The following is an 8,744-nucleotide window of genomic DNA, read 5'->3' as shown; positions in this document are numbered from 1 at the left end:
GCGGCGTGTGATGCTGCGGGACGCTGCGGGAATGCTGGAATGTTGACCGAAAGGTTGCACGCGGTTACTCATCCGAAAAGAATTACGTAATCAAATCATGGCGAAAGCGACTGATTGCTCAGAAACGAGTTATTTCTTATGATTTCAATACGGCGCCACTTTGATTAGTCATCTGACGTGTCGGGAGGCTGGGCTGGCATGAAGATGATGAGGTGAAACGCACGACAATGAGATTGGGAATGAAACGGGAAGAAGAAGAAGAAGAAACAAGCGCCCCTGCAGGGTAGAGGAAACAAGCGGAGCGTGAGTCACTTTAATTTTCATGAATTCTCGGTATCGAATCCAAATGTTTGATGTTTTACTGCCGAGCTGCTGCTGCTGCTCACGGCGCTGCCGGTTGGCGCGTTAGATGGCGTTCAGGCACCACTTCCGGTTCCGGTTGACATTTCCCGACCTCCCGAGACTTTGGGACTTTAGTAGCTGGAAGGAAACCATCTTCTCTCGTGCATTTTCTTTTCTCGGAACCAATTTGATTCAGTTCACATTTTTCTTTTCGTTCCTTTTTTCGTGAATTTGTCTATACCGAGAACGACCGAGAACCGGCATTTTTTAATTGTTTCCCGCTCATAAAAATTACCCTTTTTCTTCCTTCTTATCAATTTCGATAAGCCCGCCGTGAGAAAATGCCGTGTCGGAAGTGGGAGATGTCCCACCCCTACCACCTTGTTCCGCCAACCCCCCTTACAACTCGTTCACGTGTGTGTGTGTGTATCATTTTATTGGATCGGGATATCTCCTCGAAAAAGATAAATTGAAATTGGCGGGGCAAAGATCGTCTGCTACCTTTGGACCGGGAGACGATAAATAGTTCCGCTTGTCCTTTATTTCTTTGACGCTCTTATCTCTCTCTGCGCCGCTCTAGTCTTTTAATAAATTTATTTTCGAGATTCAATATTTGCCGGGCCGGTGTGCGGCCTACGTACAAAGTGCAAAGGAGATTATTGATAAGATCCTGCTCCCCTGCTGTCCCAGTGCAGCGTGAGGCTGCGTCTTCTGCCGAATTTTAGATTGATAATCCGTCACATCCGGAACACCTTAACCTTTTGGAAAAGGGTAACCATGGGAGACACCGTTGATGAGGAGGGAACGCATTTCCTGGAACGGGAAACTGAGCAATGAAAGAGAAACATTTCATTCATCCAAAATTCACAAAGTGCAAACACGAGTTTTTTCTCCTTTTTCTTTGATAAAAGTTTTCATCGGAAAATTTACTCGTGGAAAATGTCACGCCGGAACTGGCCCACCTTCCTCTTTTTATTTTTGCTAAAAACGTCAATTTTCTTTTTCACTCCAGTAATCACATCATTGCCAATTAAAGGTGAATCACGACGCGTGAATTGTCTGAATGAATGATTTTATTTTTAGCATTGGGAATCAAGTGGATTAGGTCGACCGATTTAAAAAGTTTCGATCGGAATGGCAACAGGTAAAAAGGACAGCCGAGCGACAGGTGAACAAGCGCCGCACGGCATAGACTCAATTTCTCGCAGGTGAGAGCGCGCGGCAGCTCAGAACCGAAAACCCTCAAGGTGATTGGTCCAAGTGACGTCATGGAATTTACAAGAAACACGTCACCACTTTTTGTTATTGGTTTGTGGTCACGGGCGCCATCTGAGAACAGGCCAAAATAAAAAAAAAAACAATGGCCGTTTTTGCAATTCTTGCGTCACCGTTTCTTTTTTCTTTTTTTTTTCACGCGTTTAGTCACAACATTTTTTTTGTTTGGATAGCGCCCGTTCTGTTTGCTGCGAATCATCTCGACGTAGTAAATTTGGTTTTATTTGGTCAAATAGTTCAAAGAAATGCGAATGTCCTTATATGGTCATTGACGGTTTATACTGCAGCGATAAAAGGATTCTATCGCGTGCCCGCGTGAGGGGCCCTATACGACAGAAAATGTTTCTTTACTTTTAAAAGCTGGGGGAGGGTGGGGTTGGGTGGGAAACTCCGCCACAGCGCCGGCGCAGACGTTTCTCGGAACATAACAAACAAATATAACGTGAAAAAGTGAGAGAGAGAGAGAGAGTCCCATTTTTCTATACGAAAGATAAGCTCTCTCTCTCTCTCCTTTGCTGCCTATAGCGTGAATGGACGTGACGTCACATGTACCGGGGAGTGGTGACGTCACCCCGGTGCTGCGCCGTGCGGGCCGGGCCCGCCGCCATTGGGACGGGGCGGAGCTTGGGTCTTTCCGGTTTCGTTCATTCATAGAGCCGTGAGTGGACGGCATTCATCCTCAGTCTCCCGCCAGACTTTGAACAAGATTCACGTGTTTTCAAATTAAGTCTTTTGCACTACATTTTAACCCTGTCGTCACACTACTACACGGAAAAACAAGAAAGTTGTTCCTTGGCGCGTGATTTGAAATATTCAAATTCATCACGGAAACGATTCAAATTTTGACACGACAATTCGGTTATTTATTCCCCTGCTTCCGTTTGAATCGACATTTCGACAACAATTCCGGCACGTGCTTCTCAACTTCTTTGACCGCCAAATTCAAAAATTCAAACAACGAAATTAGCGGGAAAATTTGAAAATCCCAAAAAAGCCCAAACAAGAAAAATAACGAGAAGAAAAATTACCAAAAGTCCAAAGAAATTTTGACTTTCGATGATCATTCCGTCGGCATTCGGTGGTGCACGTGTTGTTTGATTGTGCTGAATTGTCAATCATTGACCCGCCATCGGGTAGCGACCAGTCGCTGAGTGCTTCGGCGGTTGGCGGAGGAGCCCCACCGGCACAGACTGGTCCAGAGTCTCCTCGTTCGTCCAGTCAACTATTGCCAAGTGCCGCAGTAGTTTCGGGAGGAGCTACCAGTAGCCAAATTGTCGTCCATCCTCAATCGAGCGATCCCGAATCTTCAGCCATGATCATGGACGGATTGGAAACCATGTCGTTCGGCGAGGCCAACGTTCACTTTCATCACCTGCTCAACTTTGAAACGTTCAAAGCCGAAATGCCCGACGATTCGGCCAACGTGGCCGGACTCGGGCGAATCAGATCCGACGCCAACAACATCAACGACAGCCTCAACACGCCGGGCATTTCCAATTTTATGGATTTGCCCATCTTTTCTTTCGGACCTTCCGCGGTCCTGCCGACCCTTCCGTCCGTTTTCAGCGGTAAGAATTTTGTAATAAAAATTGCAACATCCCCATCCCGCCCGTCGGCTTAACAATTGTAGTAGTAGTAGTCAAATACCGTAGTAGTAAGGTATTTGTTTAGTTATTATCTTGATGCGCTACAATTCGGTTTGTTCGGGAGGCAACGTCATGGATGGCCGGATGACGTCACCACCCTTCTGGCGATTCCCTTTTTTTTTCGTTCGTTCAATTTTTCGAAGCGACGTCGTCGTTTTACTGCGGCGGTTCTTCCGAAAAAGACGCGTCACCTTCGTGAGTGCGCTGAATGACAGGTAGATAATCTGACGTCAGTTGCGGAGCTCACGTCATTGTTTTTAATAAATAAAAAAACACGAACCCAACCGAACCGAAGCGCTAAACATCTACAACAGCGAAGGTTACGAGATTTCTCTAATCTGGACGGAACAACTTATGGTCCATACTTGGCCACACGCGGGACCGGGCGCGAAATCAAAAGGGCGGCGGGCACATACAAGAGGAGAGTCTGTGCTGTCCTATCTTTGGTGTGTTGTGTGTTGTGTGTGAGAGAGAGTGGCGCGTGATGTCATTGTCTGTTTTATCTCCTTGACGTCATTTCAGCCGGTTGCCCATTGGTTGGTTGTCGTGAGAGTTGTTAAGCCACAACACACACACACACACACACGACGACGACTATTCTCAATCTATATAGACGGAAAGAGAGAGAGAGAATAGTCGGATGGCTATATCCAGCTTTGTCATGCTCCTATTTTCTATCCACACCAAGACAACAGGTTTCCCGAGATTTTTTGTTTCCCTCCTCCCGACTTTTGTTTGTCAAGATTTTCCAGGGCGCTTATTTTCCGTGGCAACTCTCGGCTGGCGTGACCAGAGCAGCAGAGCTCCTGGCTGCTGTCTTTTTATTTTATTTTTCACGTCCTATCCATTTTGATCCTGATTTCTTAATAGACTCCACCCACCGAAGGAATTGTTGTCCCTGGAAATTGTGGATGGATCTTTTTTTGATGATTTATTGGATGAACATCCCATTGACAGTTTGTTTTTCTGGTGGGGGGTGGGGGAGTTGAAAAGTTTGACATCGTCAAAAGAACAAAAAAATATTAAGCGGGAGGAGATGAGTGTAGTAGTCGATCGATCGGCGTTTTATTGATTTATTGTTCGATGGTTGTGTTCTCGGTGCCGCCGCCGACGCCGCCGACGCCGTCCCCTCCCCCCCTATCCCCCTGCCGCTTGGGTTGCTGCTCCGGAACCCGAATAACGAAACCGCTCGACGACTAGCGCTGGGCGCTGTGCCCGGCGTGCGCGCGCCCAGCGCCGCCCGTCTCTCGTGTACATGCAGTCAGCGTATACACACACAACTCCGGCCGGATCAATACAAAGCGGAATTTCTCCCTTTTTCTTCTTCGTCTTTTTCGTTTTTCTTCTTTTTTTTCCTCTACTACATATCCCAGTGCGCTGCATCGCAAAGAGAAAAGTGGGAGGAGGGGAAAATGAGCCAACAAGAATAACGGACCGGAAGTGTATCGATCGCCAATTTCTCTGCCAAAACATAAACAAACGCCAAAATGATTCATCCAATGGCTGAGCTTTTGCGCGCTTCTTCTTCTTTTATTCTTTTCTTGTTCGTCCTTTCAAGGTTATCGTTTATTGTACATGGATTATTTTTTTATCTCAACGTCAATTTCATCTTTTTGAATGTGATTAAACACAGGCACTGGATTGGATTCGGATTTGGGGTTGGACGAGCCGACGGCGGCTGAGCTGCAACAAGTTGAAATCGAATCGAATTGCGGGAGCAGAAGTAGCAGCAGCACGTCCAACGAGAGTTCCAGCACCAGTTCCAGTTCCAGCAGCAGCTCCAGCAGCAGCTCCTCCTCCAATTCCAGCTGCAGTAGCGTTGTCGCAAGTCCCAGCGGAATTGTTCTGGTCGAAGACGAGCTGGAAGTGGCCCTCGTCAGTCCCGCCGGCCCAGTTAGCGACAGCCGCAGCGGCCCGTCTCTCAAGAGGAAGGCGGAAGAGACGAGGATCGACGAAGACGAAGACGACACATCGTTGGAAATGTACCCGACGGACGGACTGCATCCGCACGCCCAGGTGTCGGCCCAGCAAAGTCGACTCATGAGCTACCGCGGAGTCTTCAGCTCGACGGCCAACAGCGGACCCGCCGCCTCGGCTGGAAGTCACGGGGCAGCTGGACACCTATTGTCATTGCCCGGTCCCATGCCCAGCACGCCGGACATTCTTTCCCCTAACACGGGACTGGCTTCCATCAACTGGATCCTCAACACGGCCGCCGCTTCAGCCGCCGCTGTATCCGGACCGGACGCCAAACCTTCCATCATCAATCCGCTCTTCTTCTTCGGCCACCAACCGGAGCAGCAACAACCGACCGATAAGTCGTCACAACATCACCATGCGCATCATCAACAGCAGCAACAACAACAGCAGCAACAGCAACAACATCACCAGCACCATCACCATCACTTTGATTCATCGCAGCACGGCCAAGACATGACGCAGTTGGTCCAGCAAAACTACGACAGCCAGTCGATCGAAATGGCCAAACATTCGAATTCGTTCCAGCAGGCGGCCGGCGACGAGTCGTACGCTTCGGCTCCTTCCAATCCATCGCCGCAACAACAGCCTCCGCCAAAGTACCAGTGGTCTGGTTTTTCGCCTCCGCCGCCTTCCGTCGGAGGAGGAGATTACGGAGCGGGGCCGTTGATACCCAAACAGGAGCCGCTGACGACCATCAGCGGAGGTGGAGCTTATCCGGGCAGCAGTAGCGAAACCGGAGGCAATTACTCTGCGGGCAGCTCAGCATCCAGCAGCGCCGGGGGAGCGTCTTCCGGAGAAGTCCGTCTGGCGGATTACACTCCGTCAACGAGCAAAGGACACGAAATCCTCTCGCAAGTCTACCAGCAGCAAGGCGGAAGTGGAGGCAGCGGTGGACCCATCCGCCTGGTTCCGGTCAAAGCCCGTCGCTATCCAGTGCGTCCGAGCAAGACGCCCGTTCACGAGCGGCCCTACGCCTGTCCGGTCGACTCGTGCGACCGGCGGTTTTCCCGGTCGGACGAGCTGACCCGCCACATTCGCATCCACACGGGTCAGAAGCCGTTCCAGTGCCGGATCTGCATGCGGGGCTTCTCGCGCTCCGACCACCTGACGACTCACATCCGGACGCACACGGGCGAGAAGCCGTTCGCCTGCGACCAGTGCGGCCGCAAATTCGCCCGCTCCGACGAGAAGAAGCGACACGCCAAAGTTCATCTGAAGCAACGGGTCAAACGCGAGTCGACGTCCCACCGGCTGAGCAGCAATTCGGCCGCCGCCGCTTCCGCCTCGGCCCATTCGTCTTCATCCAATTCAACGGGCCAGCTGGGTGGGGCCCGGAGCGCAACGCAGACTCCATCGACGACGAGCCGGAGCGCCGTTTCGTCCCCGTCGGATGTGATCTCAGTGCCATCGTCCTTAGCTCATAATATCATGTGACTACGTCAACAAATGTATCCATCATCGTCATCATCCTAACAGAAAGAAGAAGAAGAACCGCCAAAATTGTCTTTTTAAGCGAAAGCGAAAACAAAAGTACTTAGCCGAAATATTTAAATTTTTGCACACACATAAAAAAAATAGCGCAAACGGGGCATCTATAAAACAGCATCGTCACTTTTTGAGATATGTGTGGGAAAAAATTCGATTTTACAGCTGATATTAATTATATTATTATGTATTATATTCGTGTTGAATTTGTTGCGTGTCTTTCCTCTATTCGCTGCATCGGCACAAAGTCCTCCCCTCCCCCCCTTCCCCCCACACACACAGACAATTGGGTTTTTATTTTGGGTTTCTTTTGTATTGATTTCAAAAGAAAAAACCCTTTTTTTTTTATTCTTTTCGGGACAAGACAGACCTCAGTGCCATCGATTTGGTATATACATAGCTCCTCTCGCTCCTCATTTTCATTCAATGACATCCACTCTAGACCGTTGTCGTGTGTGTCCATTTTCAATTAGACCCGCCCTCCTTCTATTCACCTTCACAAAAAGACGACTACTACATCGCTTTCTTCTCAATTTGATCCCAAATTGTTTTCGTGTTTCTTTCTTTTTTTAAAAAAACAACAAGTTCAAATGAGAGGAGCTCACGCGCTGATGATGTGTGTTTTACTAAATGTTTTTTTGAAAAACAAGAAACTAAATTTAATTAAATAATAATTAAAATTTTATACCAATGTGTGTATACTATTTTTGGGCTTTGGCTGATTTTGACACATTTTTTTAACAATCGATATTATTCATTCATTCATTCATTTGTGTGTGTGTGTTAATGAGCTATTCAAGAGAGCCCCGTCTCGTTAAAAAATTAGTTGAGGATGTTTGGTTTTTTTTTTAATTAGAATGGGGAGGAGCACTGTGTGAAACGATATATAAAAATCTATACTCACTATCGATTGTTTGTTTTTCCTACACACATATATATATTTACCTGTTGATGTTTATTCAAATTTTTTTGGCTTCATTCAATGGAGGGGGACTTGTTTTTCTTACTCCTACAATTTTGTCTTTGAATATTTGTGGCAACAAATTTCAATGAAGAAAAATCCGGCACACCTTGTTTGTTTTGATTTCCCACTGTTTTTTTTTTTCAATTGCAAATCCTGACTGCAACAAACTTTTTGATAAATTTTTTACACCAAATAATTTTTATTTGTTACGTGTCAAACAATTTTGATTACAAAGCTAATTTGGCGAGGTGATACAACATATATACTATTGAATTTGAGAGCAAACAACTTAGCACACACAAAAAAAGGAACTCACACAGGTTTTATATATTTAAATTTGTTGTATGTAAAGACAAACAAAATGCATTATGGAGAGTTTTTATGTAACGGCCATTTTTCTCAATGTCGCGGGTTCGTGAAGAATCTGATTATTCTAATATTTGTAACTCTTGTTCAACAATTTCAAATGGCTGTTTGTTTTCAGTGTGTGAATGAGCCACTTTTGTATGTTTTGGATGGCCAGAGAAAAACTGAGTGCCACCACAATTGACACACAATAAAAGTATACGAGGAGCCAAACCATTTCGACAAAAAAAAAATTTGCAAAACCAAAAAAAGAAAAAAGAAAAAGAATTTTGGTTGGCTCCTCCGATTGAAAAAAAAAATGATTTCGTTCATTTATTTTAAATCAGGTAAACTCTGATAAATTTGGCACCGTTTCAAGAATGAAACAAGAGTATACATCACAAAGTTAGTAGTATATCCTCCTACACATACACACACACAGAGTCGGCTGCTCTCACAGATCAATAAAAAGCCAGTCATGGCGTCCAAGTGTCAACCCCGGTTCTATCCAGTCGACGTACAACCTTTTGTTCCGCCATCACCCATCTTCAAAAAGGTTAATCTAATCGCAAAATGGATCAAAGTTGCACACACGTATACTCCTGTCACTTATTACTACTCGTAAATTTGTGTTGTTTTTTATTTATAGACAGAATTACGTTGGTGGAGGAATCAATCAACTAACATCAAACGCATTATTTGCTCTC

The 8,744-nt window shown here is 46.4% G+C and overlaps 1 pseudogene; it reads left to right on the top strand.

Annotated features, from left to right (window-relative positions):
• Nucleotides 1–4,475: 4,475 nt before the first annotated feature.
• LOC124349138 lies at nucleotides 4,476–7,571 on the top strand (annotated as a pseudogene).
• Nucleotides 7,572–8,744: the final 1,173 nt, after the last annotated feature.

Source organism: Daphnia pulicaria, chromosome 7 (genome assembly GCF_021234035.1).
Source record: "Daphnia pulicaria isolate SC F1-1A chromosome 7, SC_F0-13Bv2, whole genome shotgun sequence".
Lineage (NCBI taxonomy): Eukaryota > Metazoa > Arthropoda > Branchiopoda > Diplostraca > Daphniidae > Daphnia > Daphnia pulicaria.
The sequence above is the reverse complement of the archived record's forward strand: the minus strand, read 5'-3'. Positions and strand labels throughout refer to the sequence as shown.